We start from the raw sequence: 13,556 nt of genomic DNA on the forward strand, positions 1-13,556 counted from the left end.
TCACTAAAAACCAAGCTGCTTTTTGTTGTTTTTCAAGAGGAACAGGAGTCTGTACACTTGGGTATGCATGTGAGGAGATTAAAAAATGAGAATATATTTGCTCCTTTTGAGGCTGACACAAGCTAAGGGAGATAAAAATATGCAAGTGAAATGAGCCCAAGGAGAGGGAGTGCAGAGGAACTGCTTATCACCACCTCCAATTCCTGCATTTTTGCCTTTAAATAAAATGCAGCTTTTGAAGAACAAAGATGAAGAACAGAACCAAATCAATAGGCAGAAACAGCTTTTCACTGTTTCCTTGGGGGGGAATTTAACAGCTCCAAGTGGCTTTTAGATCTTGTGACATTATCGTTCATCTTTGGCCTTCTCTCACTCCACACTGTCAGCTTTGTTGAACTGCGCTGCATGAAAAGTATTTTTCTCCCTTGGCATGGGGCCAGCAGGCAAGAGACTTTTCAGCAGTTCTGTCCTGTGGGGATAGCAACTGCTGGATTTTACTAATCCATCTGAGATTACTGCTCTGGTTCAGATAATGGAAACTACTTCTTCCCTGCTATAGGTCCCTCCCTTTCCTACAGAACTAGCTACCAGTTCTGAATTAGTTCTTCTTCTTTCAGGAAAAGAGAAGAAAGTACCTGACTCATGGGTGGTTATTTAACCAGATAAGGACTTTCTCTGGGGCTTGTAATGCTTCCTAGGGAAACCAACCATTGCTTCTTTCTGACAGAAGATTTAATCACTGAGCACTACTCACAAGTGAGAAAACACACACTTTCAGATGTCATCGTCATAGCTTTGTGCGTTTATCAGAGGACTAATGAGGACACATTACGGAACTCTGATTCCCTTAAACCACTTAAGCATGAAAAAGACATCTAACCTGGTGGAAATTACTCCCAGGGAATGCCCCAGCACAGGATAACTTTCTGCTCATCACAGCAGTGCCAGAAAATCTTCCCTGCAGCAGGTTTTCCCAGGGTGTTTTAGTGCAGAGGCTGCGGCTGTGTTTTGCCTGTCTGCCAGCTTTGTGCTAACTAGAACAGGTTTAAGGCTCCTCTCTCTTACACAGGGAGCTACATGAAGAAATATTCCTGCTTCTATCTTCATATTTCTTGGGTGAATCAAAGCAAGAAGGACACAGAGAAACAGTCATGCTTTTATTTCTATCTTTCTGGAGAAGAATGGAAAGGAGAATGAGATAAGCTACCTCCGAAAAACTTTGTGGGGCAATACCAACACGTAAACTGTCATTAAGTGAGAAAACCAGTTTTGCATTATTGAAGCCTGAGGTTTTAATTGTATCTAAGGGAATTTTATGCTTATTCCCTGTGAAATTCAGACTGGTGGAGCACCATAGAATTCCTTGGCATTCCCAGTGGCAGCATTGAAGATAACTCAAATTGTAACACTCCACCCCACTCCTGGGACTTCAAAAACCACAGCAATGGATGTACAGGCAAAATAGATGCCTATGAGATTTTGGCAGAAGCTGGTTTGAGCACAGCATCTCTGGGGAGCATGAGGAAACAGGGCATTCATTCCACTCTGATAAGTCATGGATCACTCACAATTTGACAAAGAGAGGTTTCCTTCAGAGAGAAAACTGTCATGGAGCAAGTAGCATTATTTTGGATACCCTTTTTCCTTCGTTCTACTGGCTGCTCCTTCCAGTCCCTCTGCTCTTGAACATCATTTCTCTGTTAGAAAGTGTACTTCTAACAACATCTCCTATCACACCCCAAGGATCCTTCCTAACATGAGCTTTGCAGAGCACAAAGGAGAGCAGTGTAGTGGGGTGGCATTGTGTGGCCCTGCTGAAGTCGTAGCTCTTTAGTATATTGAGAAACAAGGCCAGGTTTCTTTCCAGAACATATTTAGACAAACCTTTTCATCATATGGAGCTACAGCCCTGTGGTATGAAGTGCTGAGGATGGGCTTGAAGGATCTTGAGCTTGGTGAGGAAACTTTTGCTTTCTTCTAACCTCAGTTGGGGAAATACACTCAGGATTTATACCCTACTCCCTTTTAACCAGCGGGGACAAATTCAGAGGGTCACATGTTATTCTGGCCTAAGAAGAAGCAGCTGAGAAGGCTTTAAAAAGTTCTTCAGCCAAGAGTTTTTAAGTTTCAGCTAAAGGTTCCATACCCGTAGTAAAAATGGTACATATCTGTTGTAGTCATAGTCAACAGGAAGGACCTGTCTCTCCAGAGGAAGAACAGAGCCACAGGAATGTGTTCTTCAGCCTAAGCAATCTGTAGTCTAGGAAAGTCCAGCGAAAACACAGTAGCAAGGTACCCCCTATGGAGAAAGAATGAGAGTACAGACTTCAATGTGGAAGTCTACCAGGCTCTTCAATAATGTCATGGACTTGCTGCTTGGTGGCCTGACCCAAAAGCTATGAACAGAGTATTGTGGTTTCTTCCTTTCTGCACCCAACATATCTGCATTCACTGACAAGCTTATCTTTCCTCTTGGGAGAATCAACATCCTAACCCAACTCCCAGCCTTCCAACAGATAATTTTGAAGATCTGGGGGAAAAAATGGCTAGTGAGACCACGTTTTCAAGCAAATGACCCAACTTTGTGCCCCGCTGACTGGTTCCCTTTTAGTGGTTATTACCTTTTAGAAATCTACAGTATAAAGCACAAACTGTTACCAGTTTGGCTCATGATGCTGTGGGATGAGCAGCAGTCAGTGGAGTTTAGAGGACCTGTTTGTCCTTTGCCAGTTGCAGCCGTTTGAGCTGGAACAATCTTTGCTATTAGTCAGGAAGTTAATTGCTGGGACATGAAACTGAGGTAGCATGTCTTATTGCAGCTCTCCTCTGAGATTACTGAGAAACAACTGAGCGGAAGAGAGTCTTAATAACAATCCAGTATGGACCATTTCCCCAGACCTTCCGTTTCTTGCTGAAGATTTGTATTTCTAATTCTTTCAATGAAGGTTGTCCCAGAGGTCAAGAAATTCCTAATTGACACTGGCAAGCAGGATTATACATGAAACAGTGCTCCCAGCGACATGCTGGCAGAGAGGCTTCTGGGGCAGAAGTTCTAGGGGATCTCAGTTATTGCAGACCCCTTGCAGTGCTCAAACCTGCCCCTTTTAAGTAAACAAAGTCATAATTTACAGGCCCCAATTTCATCTTCTGATTGAACTTGTTTGAGGAAAGAAATCATGTTTTTAGGCTTATTAAGTAGAATTTTCTACCAGCAGGACTATATGACTGGATTGCACACATATGGAAATGAGTTCTTATCTGTCCCAACACACTCCTGATGGAGTTAGCTCTCAAGGACCTAATGGAGGCAATGCCGGTGTCTGGACAATTTTCTTCATAGCTGCTTAAAGTCCTATTTGTTGTGTGTGGCATGTCTAGAGAAGATAGGTGCAGTACTCATCCCAACAATATCAGCACTAGCCAAGGCCCGCAGGAGGATAATTTTCTTGGTATATCAATGTATGAAGGCCCACCTGCCCTCATTCCCACCACATTGTTGTTCCAAGCAGGAAGCAAGCGGTGGCCGGGAAAGGCTTTTTTTCATACAAGTTAAAGGTATCCTTTTTTCACATAGGTTCTGAAGGCTCTTATCCCAGATTTCAGCATGTCATAGTCAAGTGAGACTCCTAGAAAAGCACCTAATCTCCAGCACACTCCTCTTCCTGCTCCAACAGCCACTGCTATCGGAGATGCTTCCCTCATCTCAGGACCACATAGCTCAGACAGCAAATGACACATTTTGTGAGAAAGCTCAGGCTCAGGCTGGAGCTAATGTGGCTGGAGCTAATGGAGGAGTTCCTACTTCCCACTGTTATCCATGCATTTGACCCCCTTGCTTGAGCTTCTGGCCCTGGTGGGTGCAACTACCGGGGCTGCTGAAGCTGGCCGCAGCAAGGCCATGGAGGTAGCAGTGGCTGTATCTGCTCTGTGCTAGTGGAGAAACTATTTCCATGAGGTGAAGCTTCATGACCCATTCACAGCTTCAGTGCCATCAGCACTTCTCTTGGTTTTCTTCTAAAATGATGAAGTGATCCCAGAAATAGATTATTGTTTGAAGCTGTTTCTGAACATTTAATTTGTCCAGATTTTTATGCTGCAGGCTACGATTGTTTGAATAAACAGAATCTCTCTGCCAGGAAACCTGTCTAGTAGGGATTTTTTAAGAGCAGGAATACAGCACAGAGCACCTGCAGGCAGTGGGATAAATGTGATTAAGCATGAGTATGTGCAGGGAACTCACAACTTGGTTTTACCTGCTGAGGTCTAAATTATGCAGTGTGACATGGCAGAGATTTGTGGGAATAAAACTATATTGGTGGGAACAGTAACACTTATTAACTGGAAAACAGATATTTAGGGAAATGATGACCTTAAGCAGCTGTCCCCAGGGATGCTTAGAGTTTTAAAGAAACTACTTCCTTATTACCTTAGTAGTAGAGTCTGTTCTTATCCAGAGAGATGGAAGCTGTCCAGAGAGAAGTACTCTCCAGCGTATCGTACTGTCCATTCACTACGTGTGAGAGACTTCTTTAAAGGGCACTGTGTGAGTGTTTCTGGCATATATTGAATCCTTGATCTTTTCAATGCCTTTAAAAACTTCTAGTTATTCTGAGCAAGTGGCAATTGCTTCTGTCAGTTTCAAAGTCTAAATATACCAGCTTCCTGCCCCTTCTGATTGTATTAGTGATGGTGTGAGCTCCAGCCACTGGCTCCAGGCAGGCTGCAATCAGATCTGACAGGGTCTGAAGTTCTGGTATGCTTCAATATGGCACTAAGCATCACTCATGGCACCAAGATCAGTTTCCATGAGGACTTTCACCCTTGCTGAGACTAAGGGAGAGCTGAAATTGTTGATTCCACACTCCAGAATACTTACATGAGAAGGCTGAGGGCTGAGCTGGATCCTCAAGACTGTGCCTGTTTAGGGTTTTAATTCATGCTGTATTAAAGATGAGGTTTTGTTGTGTTTTGATTGCGTGCACCAATGAGGTAAACAGAAATTCTCTCATTTGCTACAGGGAATTTTTCCTTATGCTTGTTTTAGGGATGGTGCATTCAGAGCCATGACAAAGCCAATATACCCACTTCTGCAAATAGATATGCAGTACCATTTAATGGACATATCTGCTTCCTTTCTTAGTCTGTAGGTAGTGACACCACTTTGCTGATTGCCATGAGCAAACTGAGGTAGGAACTATGGAAAAGGAGACCAATGATCCATCTGCCCTTGAGAGTTGCTGCTCCACGTACAACAAAAAGCTATTACAGACTCATGAGAGAATTTCTTCCCTTGCCCTAAGCTGTTACACCTTGTCCAGTTAAGAATGAGGAGCTGGAGTTGCTTCTGTCCCAGGAAGAAGATGAACACAGTTTGATGGCAGAAGCAGGAGAGAAAACTGGGGAAGAAGTGAGAGCACAGGAGACATGGTTTTGGGAAAACATGACCTTATGGGCAAAATTAGGCAGTAAAACTTCACTTCTCATCACTGGATGAGACAACCTGTAAACTGCATTTGCTTGCAAACCCTTCACTGCCGAAAGCAGCTGAATCACTGCTGAGAGACTGAATTGCTGCTGTTGCTGACACAGGAAGGAGGGGCTTCCCATATGCTCACTTTATAATATTAGCTCCAGCATATGAATGTGACAGGTCTAGGAGTGAATAGAGAAACAGAACTTCAAAGGTCCTGATGTGATGGCATTTAGGAACTAAAACAGCCAACATCAACCTGATGTTCTTCTGTGGCTTATATATATTGGAATCCAAATCAGATTCAAACCAGTTCTCCAATAAGGGGAGCTGGCAGAATAGTGAACGTCCTCCCCAGGCAGCTGTAATAAGCATATACAGAACATATCATCCTGAATAAATGTAAAAAGAACATCTTTTGTGGCTTTTAAAACATCTTTTTCAATCTCCTAACACAGGATTGGTGAATCATCATGTCATGCTGTCGTTTTTGGAAGTGCAACAGATGGAGGAGCAGTCATCAGTGATTCATCAGAAGCCATCTCAGGGATGAAACTTGTATCAGGGGGCACCCGTTATGGAAGACAGCTTCTGTACATGGTCTGCAGAAACCATGGACCACAATATTTGTGATGGGTGCATATATTCTACATGAAACTACTGGAAGCAGTGTTACCAGATCATTCATAAAGGTGTCAAAAGGAAAGCAATACTACAGTTACTCTTGCCTCATGAACATTACATCAACCATCTTATGCATTATGGCACAATCCTTAATTACTCAATTGCTTACTAAGTTGATGGAGGACCTGTCTCCACCACTGCCCAGGGTGAACTTTGTGGCATAGATCAGCTGCATAGCAAAGCACTGTTTGTGTGCAAGGCTCTGCCTTCTTTTTGGAGGCATGGAAATTCCATGGACTGAATCAGTCAGCAGTCTGAAGACACAGAAGGGATAGATGCTGAGCAGGTCCCCTGAAATCAGACTCCCCAGAGGTGGCTGCTAATTGTGTCACTAGTTTTGGGGTAGCTGCGATATTCTAATATACAGCACCAAGACATGTTCTGTAGCAGTTCTGGCAAAGCACAACTGCAGTGAATGCTGATTAGTGTTATGCTGTGAACAAATGAAGTGTTGCTGGTACAGAGGTGAGTACAGGAGAAAATTGTGCTAAAAACATCCCAAAAATGTGCATCCTGATCAGCACAGTTTTGGTGTTTGTTTTTTTTTTTTTGTCTGAGCAACAGGAATTTTTCCAAATTCAGCTGGAAATCTGTTATGTAAATAAGCACCAGTGCTGTGAAGCTCCTAGATCAGTGTTATTAGTGATGTTGAAAATGTTAATAAAAGCTAAATATTATATTTATTGAATAATACCACAAAGACAAATAAAGTCCCTTAGAATTTGATTTAGTGTTGTCCCTCCCACAGGAATAGCTGGGAAAAGGCCACCCTATTTATTATTTTTATTATAAAGCCGTACAGAACAGGTATGACATTTCATTGTCATCTTCAGGGAGCCGAACCAGGGTCATTTGGGCCTCAACTTGACAACTTGCTGCCTGTTCCCCTCAAGGGTGAAGAGATTAAGGCAGTCAAGTGAAGTGGCCAGCTAGGAGGCTGAACATTTTCTGTTAAGTCTATAGGCAGGAGGAGGTGGGATTCTGCAACATGCCTGATACAGAAAGGAGGCATAAAAGTGCAAGTGAAAATCAACGTGCAGGTGTGATGGAAACAGAGCTTGGTCTGTCCCTTTTGGTTCTCCGACCTTGTATGCCCTGGCTCCACTATGACCTCCATCTTGCTGAGTCTACTAAGAAATAAGAGTTCTTTGATCCTGGTCCTTTTTTAGTTTTTAAGGGTCTGTAGATCCAGCTCTCAAGAGCGTATTGGGTGTTTGATTTCTTTTTTATCATGGTTTCCCCTAAAAACCAATCAGTACAGTTTGTGGAATAAATGGAAAGACCATTCATTTGCAGATACTAGCAAAATCAAGACAAGACAGATTTGGAAAAGCCAGTTCAAAACTGGGGATACTGAAAAAAGGAAAAGCCAGAGGGAAAGCGGTAGTATAGTCACAGCAATGTATCTTTAAATTTTGCTTTTTATTGTGGAGAAAGGGCTTCAATTATGTTAATATTGTCAAATCCTGATAGTACTTAAAGGAGTTGCAGAGGTGGTTATACTGGTAAAAGAAAAACCCTTTGGAGGATCTAACAAGTTCATTTTCTTGGCAAAATTAGGAAATAATCAGCTGAAGAGAATCAATGGAGACAGACAAACACAACAGAGAAAGGGGAAAAATCTGTTCAGTGACAGGTCTAGCTCTCAACTTGGGAATTAATCAAGAGATAAGTAGTGTAGCTTCCTGGGTCTCAGTTTAACAAGGTTCTTAACTATATGCTTAAACTTAAATTACTGAGCCAGTGTGTAAATGACTCAGTAATTCAGTAGATGACCCCAGCAGGTTCTATGATTAATCTCAGCAATATTAACTTGTTGATGTTTAAGGACACATTTATGCCAACTATGTAACTAAATTTGGATTCTAGGGGCCACAGCAGCAGACAATAATTTAGTTCCAGTGTCTATGAAAGAGAAGCAGCTAGGCCTGAATAGTTAATACATCTACTTTGCTTCTTCCTTGCCCTGAAAATGAGATCAGCAATATGTTTATTACATTCCCTAAATCATCAGACACAGGCAGCAGTAAGAAATTTTCTAGCTGGCTGCTTGAGGACAAATTAACTCCTACTTTAACTCCATCACCTTTGAGGATGCTTTTCCTGCAATGACTTTGATGTTTAGTGGACAAAGTAGAGCAGAATCAAGAGGGGAAAACATTAGAAGTATCTGTTTGACCTGCACTGCTTGATGCTGCTGTGATAAAATGTAGCTTATTTTTTAACAGATATTTTGGAAAGACCCATCCAGTCTTGAGCCCAAAGTACAAAGTTACCTCCGCTTCCCTGTAGCAAGTGTCAAAAGACAGAATATTCAGATTATCCTGAAATGACCGGTAATGTAGAACTGGTTTCTCTTCCCCTCTGCTGACTCAATGACTGTGTGCTTTCTAGATAAGTGACATTAGAGGGTATGGAGTTGACTTTCTGACACGGAAGGGGCTTTTTGTTTTTCTCTGTTGTTGTCATCACTTTGCGGTTTAAGAGTTATAGATTCTTTCCTTTTATTAAAGTTTAGCTGCGGAGTTGCAATTTTCCTTGATATTGCTCCAGGTCAGTGTTTGTAAGGAGTAATAGTTTGAGTGCAGAGTGTCTTTGAGATATTCTGCAGAAGACCATTTTCTGTAGCAGCATAATTTATGGCAGCATACAGCCATGAAGGAGACATGCTGGTTCTCCTTGTCAAGTAAAGCAGGAGCTGAGTTCTACACTTCTGCTAAGAAATCATGGCAGGGGGGTTCTCCAGTGCTGCCCATTCAATAGACATGAGATCTAAGGGAGACTTTAATGGGAGATAGATAAGTCACTGGAAGATTTACTTCTTTGCTTGTCTCTGGGTTTGATGGCTCTACAGTGTTTTCAGATCTTTACAGCCCTCACTCTGCCCCTGACAAGTTTATCAGGATTTTAAGATTTTGCATTCCCAAAGGCAAGGTGCAAAGTTTCTTGTCCCTCTAATACTGAAAGGGTTCACAATTCCCACAGAGGACATAACAAACCTGTTCTGCTGTTATTTATGGAGGAAAACTGTTTGAATTGTCAGGACATGCCTGCTTCCTTTGTGAACACATTCGCAAATCCTAGCGGCTATTAAAATACAAGCGTAACTATAAAAATACCTGCACCAGGTGGTCCTTATTCATGGCATGCCGCTTGTCATTCTTGACTCTAAAAGCTTTAGCTGGCAGTTCCGTGAGCAGCATTTATCCTGCGTGACTCCGTAACAATGGAGAGCCAACACTGAAAAACCCAACAGCAGAAAAATTTGTCCTCCAAAACAACTCAAAGACAAAAAACTCTCATTTTACTTGAAACGCCCCGAAATCAGATGAAAGGAAAGGATAAATTGAAAAATGTAATTAATATAAAACACAGACTATATTGTAATAAAATAATTGCAAATAATACTTGATCAAAGTGTTAAAAAGGCTTTACCCTGCTGCTTGTTTTGACTGCATTTTTCTCAGCTTGAATAATAAGAACCTTTCCTTTCCAGTTATAAAGAGATTTTCAGTCATAATTAGAGTGGTGTAGAGCAGACCATGTGTATAGGGGGAGTTTTACAATGAAGTGCCTTTGAAAATCCCAGTGGATATTGATGTTCTGGTGTATGTCACATTCTCATTTCTTTCTTTTAATTAGGTTTTTGAAGCATCCATATGTGGTGAAACAATGCTGATGTGTCTGAGCTGTGACTTGTTAAACTTACTACCTCTGAGTGCACTTCAAGGAATGTTTTAATATGATGAAGGAAACTCTTGGTCTTACATGCCAGAGTCTACATTCCGGAGTGATTTGACTTGACCAGACTCTTTCAAACAAGTGTAGCAGGTCAGAATACACATGCTTTGAGCGTGCATTTCTTAACAAGGTGTGATTCCGCACTTTCTCAGAGCATCTCTTACATATGGCCTATCAGCCCATAATTCCCCCAAAAGAGGAACAGCTTATTATTAATTTGTGTTTATTTCCTCACAGGAAAGCTTTTAGGATTTTACCATGGAAGGAGCCATATGATCAATGGAGTGAAGTGTCAGGAGCTGTTAGACAGACTAATGCTGACTGGATATAGCGGCTTTACTGCAAAATCTCGGACACCTTCCATATACCAAACTCCAGAGACCCAAACTGCAGAATTTTCCTTGGATCTTAGGGGATGACAAGGTAAAGGCAGCATGTGCACAGCCCCAGGTGTGGACATCAGTACAGGCAGCATGTGCACAGCTCCATGTGTGGACATCAGTACAGGCAGCATGTGCACAGCTCCAGGTGTGGAGGCCATTGATGGGATCCAGTGGGTGCCTTCCAGTCTGGAATAAAAAATACTGTGTGCCAGATTTCAGGGTACACATTGAGATAGAACATAAGGCAAGGTTCAAAGCAAGTATCAGATTTGGCTCCACCTGCAGCAGATGCTCTCACTCTCACTATACTGCCTGTGCACACCCCAAACACAGAGTAAGCTGTTAGTGTCTTAGAGACAGGCAGTACAACGTCTTACTCCTCTCCCTGCGTTCACACCTCTTCCCATCTTTTTTCTTCCTTCTTCTTTCCCATTTTCTTTCTGAAAAAAAAAAAAAACCCCACAAAATGAACCCAAAACAAAAAAAATCTCCAGAGGTTACTTATTTATAACTGTGAGAACAGCATTAATTTTCATAATGTCTTAAAGTATTGCTACAGTGCACAGATTTCTTTTCTTGCTGGTGCCATTGATCTGAATCTGATACAGGTTACCAGTTGTGGTATTCAAAGAGAGTTTTCATCAGCTCACAGCTTACAGGGCTGACCCTATTGACATAAGCCATATGTGTAAATTCGTTTGCAATGAATAAATGAAAAGAAGGAAAAAAGTTGAGGAAATTAAATCTCAGCAAAGCCAAACAGCTTGCACAGTATAGTTCCTAGAACATTTTGTATCGGCCTTGTGCATAAAGAGTTGAGAATGTAACAGCTATTGCATGTCATTCAGCAATTTCCTGTGTGAGTCAGTGCAGAGGTATTTATCTCTGAGGAACTTGCAGAAACCTTCATTCTTAAGTCACTTGAAAGGAGAGAGGATGATGCACTTCAGATTGCAGACTCTGTAAATAAGCTCTGTAGTGTGGTCTGTAGCCATGATCCAGTCTTTGGTGTCTGGGAAGCATTCAGTGGCCCTTCCAGCCAGCCTGTAAAGGTCACCGAAAAGTTCCCAGGTCTTTTGGTTGCATGCATTTAGACCCAAATAGGATGATGTATTTTAGTAACTTCACTTTCTGTGATTCTATTAGAAAACCTCACTTCCCATTCATTCAGCAATAATTCCATAAGGCCAAATTTCACTCTCACTTGGGAAAAATAGCAGCTTTTGGGCTCACCAAGAGCAACATTGAAATTGACTTTAAGCAGTTGCCTTCAAGGCTTCCACATTCATTAGAGTTTACAAAGCATTCCCTTCATCAGTGTAGCTTTTCAAGTAGAGAAACTGCCAGATCATACCCCTCCTTTCAAGTACAGCTCCCGTTGTACAAGTGTGTCTCTGTCCTTAGCTATGGCTCCTCCATGTCACCTTAGTGTAAGCAGCAACAGCTCTTTACTGTCACCGAGCAGTCTTAGAAAGTAACTGAAGAAACTTTGTCACAAAAACCTGAACTTCTAAATTCTGGAAACAAGCTCAAACTGGAATGCGTTAAATTCCCTTTTCCTGATCTTGTATTACCCTCTAGTGGCTGAGTCCTTGAGCACCAGAATCTGAAGTGTTTAACTCAAGGTTTTCAAGCATTGTCCTTTAACTGACCATATTTGACCTCAACATTTCTAACAGGTTTTATGTTTTTTAAAAAAGCTTTCTTCAAAATAATAGAAAACGTGCAAACCCAACTGAATCACTGTAGCATTGAAGGAAATGAATGAGAGAAACTGTGTATTTTTGCCAAAGCAGAAAATATGATCTTCAGCACTGAGAAATGCAGAACCACAGTCTGAAGATAAAAATAGACCCTAAAAATGGATAAAGGTCTATTTTAAACCTCCCTGACATCTTTTGAGACGAGGTAAGGAATGAGGAAGACAGAAAAAGCAATGAGATTTAATATTAAATACTTAGAAAAGTATATTGAAAACTGCCATTTTTACTTGGGGTTCATTGGGGAGCAGTCATTCAAGGTTCCTAAGGAATAAAATTGTTTTAAACTTCAGCTTCTATTTCTAATTTCAAATTCTTAAGGGCTTGGGGGGATTGATATCATGTAAACTGATCAATATGTTTATCTCAAGGAATTTGGCAGTGTAATCACTATCATGGCTTGCATTGTTCAGTTTGTTCATTCTTTGTTATTCTAAATTTATCATAGAGTCGGAACAGTGTGTCTATTGCTATTAACAAATTGACAGACTCGCATTAGCTTAATTCCAGTTAAAGTAATAAAATAAATCTCAGGGCAATTTGGTAACTTTTCACACTTCTGTTATTTAAAAAGGAATAGAGAGCTTGAGATGTGTATTTCCTTCAGAACAATTACATTAAATGCCATATTTCTCTGACTTTGATTACATTAAAAGTGTTCAGTGAGTATTCACGATGTGCTCTTTGCACTGCCATGGTAATGAGTTATGTGATATCAGCTGCATTCTGGCAGGATAACTTATGTAAATAACCAACATGATTCTAGTTATGAATATGAGAACAGAACATTCAATTTGAAACGACATTGTTTCAGTATGATCCTATTGTTTATTGTAACTAACCGAAACAATTCAATCAACTTTGCATAACTGCCCAATATATTTAACGGCGCTATTTTCCTCTAGCAAATCTTTCTGTACGAATTATAGCAAAGTAAACTCAGAGGACATTCTTGACAAAAACTTTCCAAATAAAAGTATAATATTATTAGAAATTCATTCAGGATATATTGGAACTTGGAACTCCAAGCATATGAATATTTATGAATCGCAAAATAGTCCCCAAAGTATCCAAAGATCAACATTTGTTTGTAGCTGAAATGAAATGTATAGAATGTTTTCCCCCACCACTCAGGCCCCATGTATGCAGCAGTCTTAAAAAGCAAGTTGTTGGATCTTTTATTTTGCTGCTCTCAGAATGAGGGCGGCTGCCCCAAAGAACGTCCTCTCTGTCCATGGAACGTCACTGTAGTAAAACTCAGGCATTGTCGGGGATGTTTTATGTCTTTCAGTCCCAAACAGCTGGGTACTGTAAAACCTCAAAGAAATCATATCCAAATGTCAACACAGCACAAATGGAACATGAAGAATTTCTTGGGGTATTTTGCCCCAGTGGGTTAGCAAACATCAGACCAGTTGCATCCCATGTCCTGAGCTCTGCCTTTATTTGAGCCTTCCCAGGCAAACACCATTTACAGTGATGAAACATTCCTTTCCTGTATCCTTGTCTCCCTCCTCA

At 41.1% G+C, this 13,556-nt stretch overlaps 1 long non-coding RNA gene across 1 annotated transcript; it reads left to right on the plus strand.

Annotated features, from left to right (window-relative positions):
* The first annotated feature begins 6,379 nt into the window (after nt 1-6,379).
* Nucleotides 6,380-12,907, plus strand: LOC136019866 (uncharacterized). Its single transcript, XR_010615097.1, has 4 exons — nt 6,380-6,619; nt 8,383-8,490; nt 9,797-9,985; nt 10,133-12,907. It is a non-coding gene; the product is annotated as an uncharacterized LOC136019866 (long non-coding RNA).
* The last annotated feature ends 649 nt before the right edge of the window (nt 12,908-13,556 follow it).

This window comes from Lathamus discolor, chromosome 10 (genome assembly GCF_037157495.1).
Source record: "Lathamus discolor isolate bLatDis1 chromosome 10, bLatDis1.hap1, whole genome shotgun sequence".
Taxonomy (NCBI): domain Eukaryota; kingdom Metazoa; phylum Chordata; class Aves; order Psittaciformes; family Psittacidae; genus Lathamus; species Lathamus discolor.